This window comes from Miscanthus floridulus, chromosome 9 (assembly GCF_019320115.1).
Source record: "Miscanthus floridulus cultivar M001 chromosome 9, ASM1932011v1, whole genome shotgun sequence".
In the NCBI taxonomy this organism is placed as follows: domain Eukaryota; kingdom Viridiplantae; phylum Streptophyta; class Magnoliopsida; order Poales; family Poaceae; genus Miscanthus; species Miscanthus floridulus.
Window position 1 is genome coordinate 86770638 of NC_089588.1, and position 16882 is coordinate 86787519.

The window sequence follows — 16882 nt, forward strand, 5'->3', positions numbered from 1 at the left end:
ATCAACTACTAAATTATAGATCGTGTTATTTGTTTTCATTCAACCTTATTTCTTTATGGTATGAACTTTATGTGTGACGACAATTGTCAAGGCTTACCGGTAGAAGCAGTCCTATTTACTCCAGTGGCTTTTCTGAGAGGCCCATAAATCAAAGATGGCCATCTTCGTTAGACCCTTGATGTCCAAAAGATAAGTTATTACTAGAATTTAGTCAGAGCTGGCGTCACATGCATGGTACAGCTTGATGTCCAAAAGATCGTCGTCATCGAGTTAAAAATCGCACACACACGCAGACAGCACGTGGAAGAAAAAGATTACTACACCACGAATCATGTACTCCAGGACATATATACGGAGTTTACGGATGTACGGCGATTCAAGTACGTTGATTACGCGCTGTACCTATTCCCACTTCTGTTAGCGTATGTTTCAGTATGTTGACTAAATGCACGCATATAGTGCACCAATTTAGTGTACTAATAATTGGATGTTTCGACGGTGGCGGCCCACAGAGTAGTCAATGGTATCCACTAAATACCTAATATTTTCTATGATCAATGGTATTTAAGGGGATAACAAATTATATATGTTAAAAAATAGAGTTGAATCAATCTATATCTTTATCTTTAGAAATTTTGAATACACATTTTCCAAATCTTGGGTTTGCCTATGTTTCGATGGAAATTGTGTATTTGTAGGAGTGAATCCAAGTGATTTAGGTGCTCAAAGACTAGTAAACTGATCAACATATTCAGTTTGTAGGTAGATTATCTTCACAAACCGGATCGCTGAAAGTCCTATGTTTGATTTTGATAATTACGACAACCAATAGACTAACCTTTTGCTACGTGCAGTGCCGACCCTGAGGGAGGGGGAGGGCAAACGGGGCAGCCGCTCCAGGCCCCCACTCCACTAGGACCCCTTTAATATATGTATGTACTCTTAGGATCTGTTTGGTATAGCTTATTAACTGTTGTGAGCTATTTTTTACTAAACACTCTTTTTTAAAATAACTTTATAGGTGGAGCTGTTTTTCTTCTCCTCTCACAAAGGGATGAGTTGAGATTAAGTTAAAAAAAAGTAGCTCATCTCAGCTTCATCTAACACAGGTGGGCCCCATCGAGTCCTTTTCTCACGTTTACTCGTCATCAGGTCCCGTGCACGCGGGCTCTTCAGCCGCGGAGTGCGGCCGCCAGAGCACGGCTGCTATAGCTGCCAGGGCCCACGCGGACATGGTCGCTGGGCGTGACTGTGGGCAACTTCGCTGGGCGCGGCCATCGGGGCCCACGTAGGCACGGTTGCCAGGGCACACTGCACACATAGCTTCACTGGTGAAGGAATCAACCACAGCTCAGCTTCGCCGGGCGCGGGCACCACCGGACGCGAGGGCGGGCATCGGGGTAGGTACGAGGGGCCGTCGGGGCGCCATCGGGGCCACGGCCTGCCCGTGGCGGTGCCTGCCCGGAGCGTAGCCGCCGGGATGCTGCCTGCCGAGGCCCGGTGTGGCCGCTGGGGGCGTGGCAGGCCATGGGCGCAGCCTGCCGGGACGTGGCCCGCCAGAGGTGCAGCCTGCCAAGACGAGGACCGTTGGGGACATTGGAATGCGGCTGCCGGGGTGCCGAGGGTGCGGCCACCGGCCATCGGGAAGAAAAGAAACCGTGGGAAGGAGATGACCGAAGAATAAAGAAGAAAATAAAAAACTGAGGGCATTAGGGTCATTTTTTTTTTGTCTACTATTTGTTTACGTGAAGTTGTTTTGTTAAATAGATTTACAAAAATCAGCTTAGCTTCATCATAAGTGCTGTTTGTAAAGGTAAAACATAAAAAAACAGCTTGACTAGTGAAACGGGACCCTAGTATTGGAATCCAGATTAGTATTAGTACTATATTACTATTTTGGCCCAAAAAGTAAATACGCTAGAGTCCAAAAGCCAAACACGTTGGAGCCCAAAAGGCAAACACGCTGCACACTACACGTCTTCGATCAGCAGTACACAGCGACGGTTCAGATTTGATTCAACACAAGGAGGGGGTGGCCGCATAGTTCGACACCGCCATTGCCGGACATAAGAACCTACTTTTTTTATCTAAAAATAAACTATAAGTATTTAACTCAACATGACGAAGATAACTCTTAAAATAAGCTGTGAAAAAACTTGTTCTTTAATCAAACCGAGTTAAATATATTTGGCAAGTGTTCTAAATTAAACCAAATTTAGAAAAATGATCCTCACTTCATTGATTGACATTGATAATTTTAACCTATCTAAAATTGAATATTTGTGGTCACTGATGATAAAGGGGAGAAGTAATTCACAAAAATAGGGGAGAGAAACAAAGATAAGGAAAAGTTGACAAAGGAAGAGGATCAATTAAAATTCAATTAAAATTAGAGCACACAAGTAGGGGAGCAAGCTCATAAACTGGGTTGATGCATTTGAATGTGCATTTACATATGCTTGATTGCATTTGTCAAGTTTAAATTTAAAATCTCGTGCTTGTATGATGTATGCTAGTTGTAGGTTTGAATAATCAAATAAAAAACTAACATGCATAGATAATAGTTAAATATGCCTTGTATTATTTTCACAAGTGGTACTAGAGCCTATATATAATGTTGATCTCACGAGATATCTAGTGTTTGTGTTTTGTAAGAGCTATCTAACTAATCATGGAGCTAAGGATGGCATATTTGGTGCACTCCGATTGGTATCACGCTTTAAAGGTCAATCTCTTATACCTTAGCATCATTTGGTAGACATTACTCTCCCACAACTCTAATTCATGTATATGTGCAAGCTTTAATTCAAACTCTTAGCACATACGTAGGGGGAGTAAATGTTACCAATGAGGGTTCATGAAACTTGTCTAAATTCTTTACACATGGTAAAAATGCTTGAGCAAGCAACATGGATTCAAATGAATTTCAATTCATATCTTTGTAAAAGTGTTGTCATCAATTACCAAAAAGGGGAAGATTGAAAGCTCTAGTTTGGTTTTGGTGCATTGATGAAACCATAAGTGCCAACCCTTTGCTCTAAGTGATCATGAGATAGGGTAGCACATTCCAAGTGGTAGAGCAAATGATGAAGATCATCATGGTGGTGATGGCCATGATGATGATCAAGTGCTCGGGCTTGGAAAAGATGAAAGAGAAAAACAAAAAGCTCAAGGCAAATATGATATCCATAAGAGCTCTTTGTTTTTGGTGATTAAGATACTTAGTGAGTGTGATCACATTTAGAATAGATAGTCATACTATTAAGAGAGGTGAAACTCATATCAAAATGCGGTTATCAAAGTGCCACTAGATGTTCTAATTCATTGCATATGCATTTAGATTCTAGTGACTACTAACACCCTTGACAATGTTTGTGAAAATATACTAACATACGTGCAGATGGTGATACACTTGGTGGTTAGCACATTTGAGCAAGGGTGAAGTGTTCGCGCTTGAAAAGAAGTGATTCAAGGGTGTCAGAGCCTGGCTCGAGGGGCGTCAGACCCTGGTCAGGGAGAGTCCGATAGCTAACCCTAACTGAGTGGCGCGCACGCAGAGGAGTCGAACCGAGGCTCGCGGGGGCATCGGACCGAACAAGCGCACTATTCATTCAGTGCCGCGCGAGGAAGTGAGCGAGGGCGCGACATGTGGTAGCGTCGGACTCTCGGTGGAGTCTGACAGTGGGCGTCAGACCGATGTCCAACGGTTTTAGCCCTCTCTAGACCTCTGTTGACCGTGTCAAACCCTCCATGTGTGGAGTCCGATGGTGCGTCCGAGGCACAGGTCCGACGGTGATGATCAACGCATGGCAGGCGACCGTTGGCGGCAACAGTCATTTTCATTTGAATTAGACACGTGGCAACGCGTGAGTGGACGCGGCACGGTGTTGGATCGAGCGTCGGATGGTCCGACGGCCCATGCCCAGCAAGTCCGATGGTCACTTATGTGATCCAACGGCTCAATTTCATGGTGGCTCCTGTTTAAGTCCCATGGCTAGCTCTACCTCACTCTCTTGGCTATTTTTATTGACATAGCAACCTAGTGATCAAAGCCAAAGCCCTCCCACTCATCTCCACTGTTGATTCATCATCTTTGTGAGATTGGGAGTGAATCAAAGTGTATTGCTTGAGTGATTGCATCTAGAGGCACTTGGTGATTGTGTTTCACTGTGGGTTTTGTTTGTTTCTCTTGGTGGTTGCCACCACCTAGATGGCTTGGTGCAGTAATGATCATCGAGCGGAGGGTGGTGTTTGTCTCTAGCTCTGATCGTGGTGATTGTGAGGGGTTCTTGACCTTCCCCTGGTGGAGAGCGAAAAGATACTCTAGTGGATTGCTCATGGCTTGTGGTCCTCATCTTATGTTGGTTGTGTGGCACCCGATTGCGGGTTAGGCATGTGATGCCTATAAGCGCATAAAACTCCCAGTGAGTGAATCGCCATAATAGGGACTAGCTTGTCAGCAAGCAAGTGAACCTCAGTGAAAAATCATTGTGTCATCTTGTCTCCGAGGATTTCATTGGTATTCATTGTGATTGATTGATTATCTCTTGCCACGGCGGTATAACTCCTATCACTCTTGTGTATTTACTTTCCTATAGTAGCTAAGCTCTTTAGTATAATTAGTTTTGAGAGTGAGCTTGTGTCTTGTCTAGTTTGGTTAGTGAGGCTCTTTAGTTAGTCTTTGAGAGCTCACTAACTTAGTAGTAGTGACCTAGCCTTGTGTGTGACATAGAGACTATAGAAACTAGAATTGTGGATAGGTGGCTTGTATTTTTAGTTGGCTAGCACAAAACTTGCTTTGCCTCATATTTATCTAACCACTTGGTTTTAAGTGTTGTTTGTAGAAATTTTTATAGGCTATTCACCCTCCTATAGCCATTAGGACTTTCCAACCAATCATCAAGATTCACATGGCTCAACATCATACAACTATGATTAATTTATTAACAAGTTACAATATGGTTTCGCGTACAAGAAATAAAGTGCAATTACATTCAGATAAAGATATCATTATTAACCCATCATTCTAGTTTCTCTCTTACTCTCGAGCAACCAGTCATCAGAGTAACCGTAGCTTGTAGGGGACGCCCATCCCGGAGTCTGCTAGGCTTTGACCTCGCTTGAGCATGGTTTACGTGGTCACCAAGTCTAAAGCACATGTAAAAGCTTAACAGCATCACCGTGAGTATGATTGTACTCAGACTCAGAGGACTTATTCCAACATAATTGTTTGGTGGATGCAAGGGAGTTTAATTGGCATTTTAATTTGTGGAAGGCATGGCATAGATTAAAGGAATGACATGCTCATGAATCTAACTCATCAAGTTATAAGTAGTAAACATGTACAACCTTAAGTGATCCAAGTTTCATCTCATACACAAGTTCATTTAATCTCACTACACTGAGTCTAGAAGAAAGAACAACCAAACAATTTCATCTGGACACACCATGCTTTGAAAATATCTCTACAGAGGTGTACAACTATACCCACACAGAGACCAAGGGCAAACCTCTATACTTGTGCCCTGGTGACGGTTGCCTCGAGGTTCCAACTTTGCTCAATGTGACTTTCAGATCCATGAACGGTCTAGAGAAGGACCGAGGTACTCCTTCAATCTAGCCCACACCACATCTCGAGCCGAATCTGTGCGATAGGCCAGTCGCCACTAAGTACATTACGCGATGTGTGGTCTGTACAAGTGGTTACTCAAGCTTAATATCCCAAGAAATGGTCCTTGGCTACTCCGCGAGCTACGTCACATGAGATCCAACACTCATAGTGACCTTATTCCTCGCTTGAGTTGAGACTTATATTAAGATCATCATTAAGTTCAAATTGAAGGTTGGTCCTTAATCAAATTAAGGATTAGTCAAGTTAAACCCATTGCAAGTTTCACTTGTTAGTTAAACCTGGTGAAACACCCACACGTGTGAGAATGAGTTCCCACTCACACTCGACTTCTATCGGTAATAGCCAACTAAGCATGTTAAACATCACGAACCCTATGATTAAGTAACGACTATAATTACTTAAGTGAGTTGGTCTAGTTTAGTGAGTCAAGATTAATTAGCTATTCATCATAGAATGGCATGCACAACTCATAATAATGAATATACAAATGACTATCCAATATGGGTTCAATAGTAGTGGTGCCAGACTATCATGAAGTCCTGATGATCGAGGATGATCATGACTACTCACACGCGTACCTCACATCTTAGATTAGCATGCAAGAGAACATCTGATGAGTTGGAGTTTAGCTCGTTTGAAGAAGTTGATGGACTTCATGTGATAAAGATCATAAACTTGTGATTCAAGATGGAGAGCCTTTTCAAGAGATCAAAGGGTGGATCAGTGGTGTACTAATATCTATCTAGACATGTGTGGTTGTAGGATCTCTGGTTAGCCTAGAGCGGGGGGTGAATAGGCATGTTAAAACAAAACTTGAGCAAATGTCAAATTCAACCCATGGCACTGCCGCTCTGACCCTGCGGCACTACCGGGCTATAACACTACCAAGCTAGAACAACGGCACTACCGCACCTACAGACAACTTCAAGGAACAATTTAAAATCTATGAATGGAAACTTAGATCAGAGAATTTACTGAGGTTCCTGTAGGTATGTTGTTCATAGATCGATAGTAGAAAGTAGTAGCACAAGTGTATACAAGTAGATCGACCTCAAACCTTAGAAATCACCTCAACAACAATATGAAATGCAATAAAGTAAATCAAGCATAAGGTGACACAAGTATTTGTCCCATGGTTTAACTCACCACCAAAGCTTGTCTAAGTCCACGTTGTTGAGCTTAGCCACTAAGGCTTAGGGCTTTGCAACCCTTCCTCGTTCTCAAGTCAATAGAGTTAACTCTTGATATGAGGGGTGAATTTACTAGCTTCAAGGGATGGTTACAAACCTCCCAGGGCTCCAACACAAGTTGGCCAGCTCCATGGGCGATGCTCTAGTGGGCTAGGAGCAAGCTCCAATAGTAACAAATACAATCCACTGGCTAAAACATGAACCAAGTGCTCTTAGGCTTTGGGAATCAAAGGATCTGCTCTCTAATCGAGTTTTGGAGCCTTTTCTATCAAGGTTTGATGGGGAAATCACAAAAGAATGCTTGGGAGCTCAAGGTCACCAATGGAGAAGAGAGAGAAATAGCTAAGAGCTATTAGGCGTCGATCTACTAGGCAGAGGAGGAATAAGAGCCATTGGAGAGGGATGGGAAAGGTAACCCCCAATGGTTAGTTAAGTCATAGCAGTGCTGTGGCTCAACTACAAAAGTGTCGTACTGTGGCAGTGCCTCTCTTTAGGTGCGGCATTGTCGCACCAGGCAAGACAGCAAGGATGAAAGCATTGAAGAGCTGGCTGTCTTGGCTGAGTAAATGAGGATGTATATGTATAATATTGAGCACTTGATTGCACACTTTAGCAAATTTATTATGTTCCCCTTTATAGTACGACATTCCTATACTTAAATTCAAAATATAAAAGAATTTAAATCTCCTTTGAGTTTGAAGCCATCAACATTAGTAATTGGGGGCTCTTCCATTTCGTATAACATCCTCGATTCTTAGTTCCCTGCTTGTCATCTCGATAAATCTCATTAGTTCTCTAATTGTGTGGTCATTATCACCAAAACCCACAATTAGGGCTTGATTGCACTTTCAATCTCCCCCTTTTTGGAGATTGATGACAACCCAATTAGAGCTTACAACAGATATGAAACGTAACTGAGATTTTTAAGCCATGGATGTAAAGCCTCTCCCTAAACATGTGAATAGAGAATTGAATTTTCAAAATGGCATCAGAGGCCAAACTTCACATTTTTAGTGGAAGTGTTGGGGCTCCCCTACATCCATGCTCCTATGGGATGCTGCACACTATGTGAAGTGTATAATCATGATGCAAATGACAGTTTATGCATGAAAGACTTTGTTGTGGCAGCTATGTTCAGCACTACCATTCCTTCACTGCGGCACTGTCGGGCCAGGGGTGCGGCACTACCGCACTTAGTACAACAGCACAGATCAGATCAAGCACCACACAGCAGTTTATATATATATGTAAAAGAGCAACCTAGCATAGATATATGACAAACTATAGCATAGAAATGATACATTTTCACATCCGATACATATAGGGTACTTAGGTAGCAATTATTACACAAATAGAGTTTTGAGTGGCTCTCAAACTCACACCTAACCAACTAACTCATCAAATTATGACATGAAGCTCCAGCTGCAATGACCACCATGGCGTCGAAAAGAAGTTGATCCCTCTAATTGTCTTCCTCTTTGGCATAAAGCACCAAAAAGAGAAGAAAAGAAGAGAAATCAACCAACTTACTCATCATCATCATCTTGTTGGATGTTTTCCCAATCGATGCCATCACCACCACGAGTAGCCCCACCACCATTTCCATCATCATTGTTGTTAGAGTCGATCCTCGCTCGTCCTTGGCGGTGACTAATGGAAATGAAGTGGGTAGAGCGGGTGGAGTGTCTGGTGGCATGACGCTGAACCTCTGCAATCATTGTGTCACCCCATATGTCCAAGTCCTTGTTATCGTCCTGCTGCTCCTGCTCCTCATCATCCTCTGTATCGATGTTGGAGAGGCTAGGAAAGTCATCAAACCTCGACAGTGAATGAGCTAGAGGAAGGGGTGGCAGCCTTGCACGCTCTTAGCCTCCCTGTTGTCCTCTCGGTTCTCCAACCGGTCCTCATAAGCGATCCTCGCTACATAGGTGCAAGTAGTAAAAATGGCCTTGATCCATTTTCCAAACTTCTTCATCTTCTTGCCCTTGCTAGACCTAGAGCGGGAGGACTCAATCACATCCTCAACTGAAGTTGAGCGTCTCACTACCTTGCAAGCTCCTAAGGATTGGGTCTTCTCAATCTTGTAGACGGTGTGGAGACCGTCCTTGTCAAATAGGTGGTCGGTGACCCTCTCAATCATGAACATAAGATAAGGGGCATAAGGTAGCCCTTTTCTCTCATCCTCTATGGCAATCCTCAATTCACGCCACATGAATCGGGGAACATTAAACCTGTCACCTCTAGGAGCAAACTGAGCAAGCGCATTTCTCACATACCCATTAAGATCTGAAGTTGCTCCATCCTTGGGATTGATAGTGTGCCTGATCAGGTTGTTTAGGATGTAATAGTAGCTTTGCAAGCCACTAAATGTGCCATATGCACCTCTCTTGTCGATCCACATGTAGGCAATGTCTCTGATCTCAGCCCTAGGCTCATCATGAATGTAAGTGAAACCTCGCTCCTCCTCACTAAAACCTATAATCCTGCTAAAGCTCACAAAGTCGACACGATAGTGTCGTCCCTCAGTCATCCAATGTATCTCATCTTCAACTAGGTCACAGTAGTAGGTGGCATGGAACTAGGCTGCCACCTTCTCATTCTAATTGTATCTAAAACTCATGAGGTCAGAGGGCCCAAAGTGGTCATAACCCTTGATCACTTTGTTGAATTCAGGCTCATTCTTTGCCTGCAACTCCTCCCAATCAACATATTGCATCTTGACAATCTTAGACTTCTTTGAGTTGAAGATCATAGAGGCATAGAAGTTGGAATGATACTCATTCTAGAACCTGTAATCAACCCCTAGATCTTTAGGCTACTCATACGGATTCTCATCATGAGCCTCTTCAACCATCTTCTGCTTTCCCGCATAATTGATCATGGGATAAACACAGGAATCAATAGGGCGCCTCATAAGCACCTCCTCAGAGTACTCACTGATATAGCCACTATCAAACTCTTCTAGGTGAGGAGGAGTAGCTAGGCAAGCACTAGGAGGAATGGTACAGCCAACCCTCTCCAAATCCTCCTCCTAAATCAATTGTTCTCTCCTCCCCCTGTCTCTGACATCTCCCCTTGCTACTGCACTGCTGCTGCCAGCTGCTATTCTGCCATGACCATAGTGAGGGGCTTGCTTGTCACAAGGTTCATCCATCTTCCTCTTCCCCCTCCGGTCATCGTCTTCACCAGAAGCCATCTATGCAAAATGATAGAATGAAATATGAAACTACTTTAATGGGGGTAGAACTCAACCTATGAAATAGATTAAGTAATCAAGAAGTCAAAATACAAGCAAGGAAAGCAGCTGATATGACACTGTCACCAGACTTGTGGCACTGCCACACTTGGGAGCGGCACTGCCGCACAAGCTATTTTACCAAGACTGCATTCTGCTTCTTCTTGTCTACTTAACCCATTTCACAAACTAACTCCTAGCCCATGTCACAATCTCAATAACCATAGTTCTATCCAAACATGGAGTTAGGCTAAAGATTTGAAAGATAGTAGTGTGAGTGGAATCATTGAAATTTGGTGACTAAATCCAATCAATATAGAATCATGCATCGAGTGGAATTCCAATCTATGAAAGTAACAGCTACAGCCGATGGCACTGCCATGTGGATAGAATCCACTCCATTAATGAGTCTCCATATTAATTCAATTTAATCATCAAATCTACTTCCTACCCATCCACACTATTACCAAAAATCAAAATCTATAACCAAAAAACCTACATAGCATAGATCAGGAAGGATTTAGGGTTTCACCTTGGTTTCATGCGGATTGAGGAGACAAGAGGTGAAATGGCTCTGCCCAAGAGCCTCAACAGCCACCGATGACGCAGGAGAAGACCGGCATCTGGCACGGCACCACCGGGGCATGGCACAGAAGCTGTAGCGATGGCACGACGATGCGAACGCGCACGGGAGAGAGGAGTAACTGCAGGCTAGAAAGGTAAAGGAGAAAAGATGGGCCCCACAGAAACTACCATTGTGGGCTGAATTTAACTTGGATTTCAAAGTGTGGCATTGCCCCATGCCACTCGTGGCACTACCGCAACGCGGCACTACAGTAGGGCAGGCGCAGCATAGCTGCACTCCCTAGAATAGTGAGAGTTAACTACTAACCAAATAGCTCTACACATATAGGATATGGACACATATCTCAAGCTTATTTTGATTAGCAATAGATAATCAATACAAGCAATGATCATAATGTACTTGTTGCTTTTGATAACTCATTTTGAAGCACAAAATTTAAACCTTTGCAAATGCTTTTACCTATTCATACTAGTTGATCAAACAAAGGTGTGCTATAATTCAAACCATGTTACGAGAATCAAGTATATTTAGCTCACTATGCAAAGCACAAAACTTTGACTCATCGAGAGGCTTAGTGAAGATATCGGCTAGTTGTTTTTTGGTCCTCACATGATGAATTTTGATATCTCCTTTGGTTTCGTGATCTCTCAAGAAATGATGTCGGATGTCTGTGTGCTTAGTTTTTGAGTGGCTTATGGGATTGTTTGCAAGCTTTATGGCACTTTCATTGTCACACAATAATGGGATTTTGGTAAAGCGACATCAGAAATCTTGAAGGGTTTGCCTCATCCAAAGTAGTTGAGCACAACATGCACCGGCTGCAACATACTCGGCCTCGGTGGTGGAAAGGGCTACACAATTTTGCTTCTTATAACTCCAAGACACTAGGGACCATCCAAGGAATTGACATGTCCCCAAAGTGCTTTTTCGATCTACTTTGCAACCGGCGTAATTGAAATCCGAATACCCAAGTAGATCAAACTTTGAGCCCATAGGATACCACAAGCCAAGGTTAGGAGTATGTACTAAATATCTCAAGTTTCTCTTAACGGCCACCAAGTGGAACTCTTTTTGGTTAGCTTGAAATCTAGCACACATGCACACACTAAGCATAATATCGGGCCTAGATGCGCACAAATAAAGTAGAGAGATGATCATGGAGCGATATAGCTTGATGTACATGGCTTTCCCTTCTTCATTTAGATCAATATGTCCATTGGTTGGCATAAGAATTTTGATAGGCTTGGCATTCATCATGTCAAACTTCTTGAGCATATCATAGGTGTACTTCCTTTGGCTAATGAAAGTTTCATCCTTTACTTGCTTGATTTGGAATCCAAGGAAGAACTTCAATTCACCCATCATGGACATCTCAAATCTCTTAGTCATGATTCTACTAAACTCCTCACAAAAAGAGTGATTAGTACTACCAAATATTATGTCATCGATATATATTTGGCACACAAATTTATCTTTACCAACTTTATGAGTGAAAAGGGTAGGATCGGCTTTACCTATTTCAAAGCCTTGTTTAAGCAAGAATTCCATAAGGTATTCATACCATGCTCTTGGTGCTTGCTTAAGCCCATAGAGCACCTTTTGGAGTTTGTAGACATGGTTGGGGAACCTATGATCTTCAAAGCCTGGTAGTTGCTCAATATAGACAAGTGAAAGCTCTAGTTTGGTTTTGGTTAATTGATGAAACCCTAAGTGCTAACCTAGTTTATCAAAGTGATTATAAGATAGGTAGCACTACTCCAAGTGATGAAGCAATGGTGAAGATCATGACGATGGTGATGGCATGGTGATGATCAAATGCTTGAACTTGGAAAAGAAGAAAGAGAAAAACAAAAAGCTCAAGGCAAAGGTATAAATAATAGGAGCCATTTTGTTTTGGTGATCAAGACACTTAGCGAGTGTGATCACATTTAGATCGATAGTCGTACTATTAAGAGGGGTGGAACTCGTATCGAAATGCGGTTATCAAAGTGCCACTAGATGCTCTAACTCATTGCATATGCATTTAGGATCTAGTGGAATGCTAACACCCTTGAAAATGTTTGTGAAAATATGCTAACACATGTGCACAAGGTGATACACTTGGTGATTGGCACATTTGAGCAAGGGTGAAGAAGATAGAGTTGAAAACAAGTTAGTCGCGCTGGTCATAGAGTGACCGGACACGTCCGGTATGGAGATCGGACACGTCCGGTATGTGGCTCAGAACTGAACTACACAGTGCGACCGGACGTGTCCAATCGCCACACCGGACGTGTCCAGTATGAATCTGCATGGTCGGTGTTCGGTAGTGCAGTTGATCGGACGCTGGCAGTGTCTGGTCCGGAGTGACCGGACGTGTCCGGTCGTCCATGGGTGCTTACTGTACTCGACCGGACGCTGAGGCTCAGCGTCCGGTTAGTTTTTAACTGTCGCGTCCGATCGGCCCTGGAGGCTTACTGGACTTGACCGGACACAGCGGCTCTGCGTCCGGTCATTTCGAATAGTTCATCTGGTTGAACATATCAGAGAGCCGTTTGAGGCAACGGTGGGACACGTGGTGGTCTGGTAGCTACCGGACGCGTCCGGTATGGCAACCGGACACGTCCGGTATTCACAACTGGTGTGTCCGGTGCTACGTCCGGTCAGTATGACCGAAGCGTTCGGTCACCACGACTTGTGCCCAGTGAAGGGGTATAATGGCTCTATTTCATGGGGGCTTCTATTTAAGCCCCATGGCTAGCTCAAGCTCACTCTCTTGCACATTTTCATTGACATAGCAACCTTGTGAGCTTAGCCAAAGCCCTCCCACTCATCTCCATCATTGATTCATCATCTTTGTGAGATTGGGAGAGAATCCGAGTGCATTGCTTGAGTGATTGCATCTAGAGGCACTTGGTATTCATGTTGCGCTACGGATTTTGCTTGTTACTCTTGGTGGTTGCCACCACCTAGACGGCTCGGTACAGCGGTGGAGGATCGGCATGAGTTGGTGATTGTTCGTGGCCGTCTCCGGTGATTGTGAGGGGAGTTGTACCTTCCCCAGTGGAGTGCCGAAAGGTAACTCTAGTAAATTGCTTGTGTCATTGAGTTACCTCACTTGTGGGTAGGTGAAAGGTCCTTGTTTGGTTTTGGTAATTGAGTGACAACTTAGGTGGACTAATTGTGTTTATGTGAGATACACAGGTGATTAGTCCACAGGTACATGTGTGTGAGCAACATATGCCATGAAGGTGAAAATGGCTTGGAGATGTTGCAAAGCTCACACATGTGATGATGAAGGAGCTTATTGCACATGAGACATGACATTGAGTCATGTGATCAAGGTGGAGAAGATCAAGACAAGACTTGGCTTGATGGACCGGTTGCAAGCGTGAAGGGCAAGTCGAAGGCTTTGGAGTGATGGACCGCGTGGCGGTGAAGCTTGAGCAAGACTTGGCGCCGATGGACGATGGCAACGGTGAAGAGCAAGTAGAGTCAAGATCGATGAACCAATATGATCATGTGATGATATGAAGTGGATCATATCATTGTTGATCGTGTTGGTGCATGTGTTGCATCGACATTGAAGGAGATGGAATGGAATGCGCAAGGCAAAGGTATAACCTAGGGCATTTCATTTCACCGGTCATAGGTATGTAGAGAAGTTTATGACCGGGTTTAGGATAGATGGCCGTACTATCAAGAGGGGCAAACTTGTTTGCATATCGGTCATCTAGTGCCACTTGAGTGATCTAACTTTGCATTGTCGCTAGGATCGAGTGGCGTGGCAAGTTGAGTGGCTAACATCCTTTGGGAAATGATTGTGAAAATGCTAACACACTTACACATGGTGGTGTACACTTGGTGGTGTTGGCACATTTACAAAGGAGGTGGTGTTTGTAGGGGTGAGATGGGTTTGGGTCCCTCTCTCCCTCCCGCCGAGCTTGTGAGGTGGGATTCGGCGCTTTCGGGAAAATGGAATGCCTATTTTCTATTGCGTCGGATGCAAATTCTTGGTGGTTAGCACATTGGTGCAAGGGTGAAGAAGTTAGAAGTGAAAACGAGTTGGTCGCTAAGATGCCGGCGTCGGTCAACTGACCGGACACTGGATCTGCATGCACCGGACGCTGGCAGGCTGCGTCCGATCGCGCTGACGTGGAGTGTAGCAGTAGCTGGAGAGTGACCGGACGCTGGCTGCGTCCGATCGCGTTCGACCGGACGCGTCCGGTCATGCTCGGGAGCTTACTGGAAACGACCGGACGCTGGGGGTTCAGCGTCCGGTCAGTTGAAGCTAGAGCGTCCGGTCAGGTCAAGTGACCGTTGGAACCGGGACACGTGGTCGTCTGTGGGCGACCGGACGCTGAGGTCCAGCATCCGGTCAACACGACCGGAGCGTCCGGTCGGCCTAACCGTTGCCCAATGAAGGGGTAACGGCTAGTTTAGCCCTTGGGGCTATAAATAGAAGTGGCCCTCGGCCATGGCTGGTGTGGAGCACCTCAAGGGACTTAGTGTCCATGCTTGTGAGTGCTTGGGAGTCCTCCATCACACACATACTTGATAGTGATCATTCGATTGTGTGAGTGAGCGATTCTAGTGCGATTGCATCATGAGGTTGCATCGAGTGGCACTAGGTGATCGAGTTGCAAGCCGGTGGTGCTTGTTACTCTTGGAGGTTGCCACCTCCTAGACGGCTTGGTGGTGGTCTCCGTCGAAGCCCGCAAGAAGCTTGTGCGGCGCTCCGGAGAAGTGCTTGTGAGGGGCATTGTGCTCGCCCCGCGGGAGCCGCGAAGAGCAACTCTAGTAAAGCGTGTCATTGAGCTACCCTCACTCAAGGGGTAGGTTCTTGCGGCGCCCGACATGCGGGCTTAGCGGGTGATGCTAATTAGCCGCCGAACCACCAAGTGAGCAGTCGACACAACGGGGACTAGCGTGTTGGCAAACACGTGAACCTCGGGAGAAAAATCATCGTGTCAACCTTGTTCTTCCCGTTGGTTTGCATCCCCATTACACAAGCTTGCAATTACTTTTATACATATTAAGCTTGTGTAGTTGCTCTTGTAATTAGTTAGCTTGTGTAGCTTGCTAATTACCTTCTTGCTTGTGTAGCATAGAAGTAGCTCCCTTGCGTGGCTAATTTGGTTTCAGTAACCTTGTTAGTCACATTGCTTAGTTTGTGTAACTAAGTATTTGCGCTCTCTAATTAGGCATTGGTTGCCTTGTTATTGAGCATTGCTAGTGAGCTTAGTTAGCTTTGTGCTTTTGCTTACTAGCATGTGTAGGAGCTCCCTTGTTGCTTAAAGTACTAGTGGCATAGGTTTGTGTGACCTTGCTCCTAGAATTGTTTAGGAGAGCTCTAGCTAGCCCGGCACCTTTGTTGCATAATTGTTATCTTTGCAAGGTGCTAGTGAACACATATAGTGGGGTATAGTCTTGGCTAGACCGATAGTTTTAATTCCGCACTTGTATCGGTTAGCCGACGCGATTAAGTTTTAGAAAAGACTATTCACCCCCCCTCTAGTCGCCATCTCGACCCTTCAGTAGGTTCTTGCGGTGTCTAATCGTGTGGACAAGGTTTGTGAAACACCTCTTAGCCACTGAACCACCAAGTGTTGGTTGACACAACGGGACTAGCGTGTTGGCAAGCACGTGAACCTCGGGAAAAAAATCGGTTAGCCTAGAGGGGGTGAATAGGCTTGTTAAAACAAAACTTGAGCAAACACCAAATTCAACCCGTGGCACCGCTCTGACCCTGCGGCACTACCGGGCTGCAGCACTGCCAGGCCAGAACAATGGCACTGCCGCACCTGCAGACAACTTTGAGGCACAATTCAAAATATGTAAATGGAACTTAGATCAGAGAATTTATTGAGGTTCCTGTAGGTATGTTGTTCATAGATCGACAGCAGAAAGTAGTAGCACAAGTGTATACAAGTAGATCGACCTCAAGCCCAAGAAATCACCTCAACAACAATATGAAATACAATGAAGTAAATCAAGCACTAGGTGACACAAGTATTTATCCCATGGTTCAGCTCGCCACCAAGGCTTACCTAAGTCCATGTTGTTGATGTTAGCCACTAAAGCTTAGGGCTTTGCAACCCTTCCTCATTCTCAAGTCAAGAGAGTTAACTCTTGAGATAAGGGGTGAGTTTACTAGCTTCAAGAGATGGATACAAAACTCCTGGGGCTACCATATGAGTTGACAAGCTCCACGGGCGATGCTCTAGCCGGCTTGGAGCAAGCTCCAAGAGTAACAAATA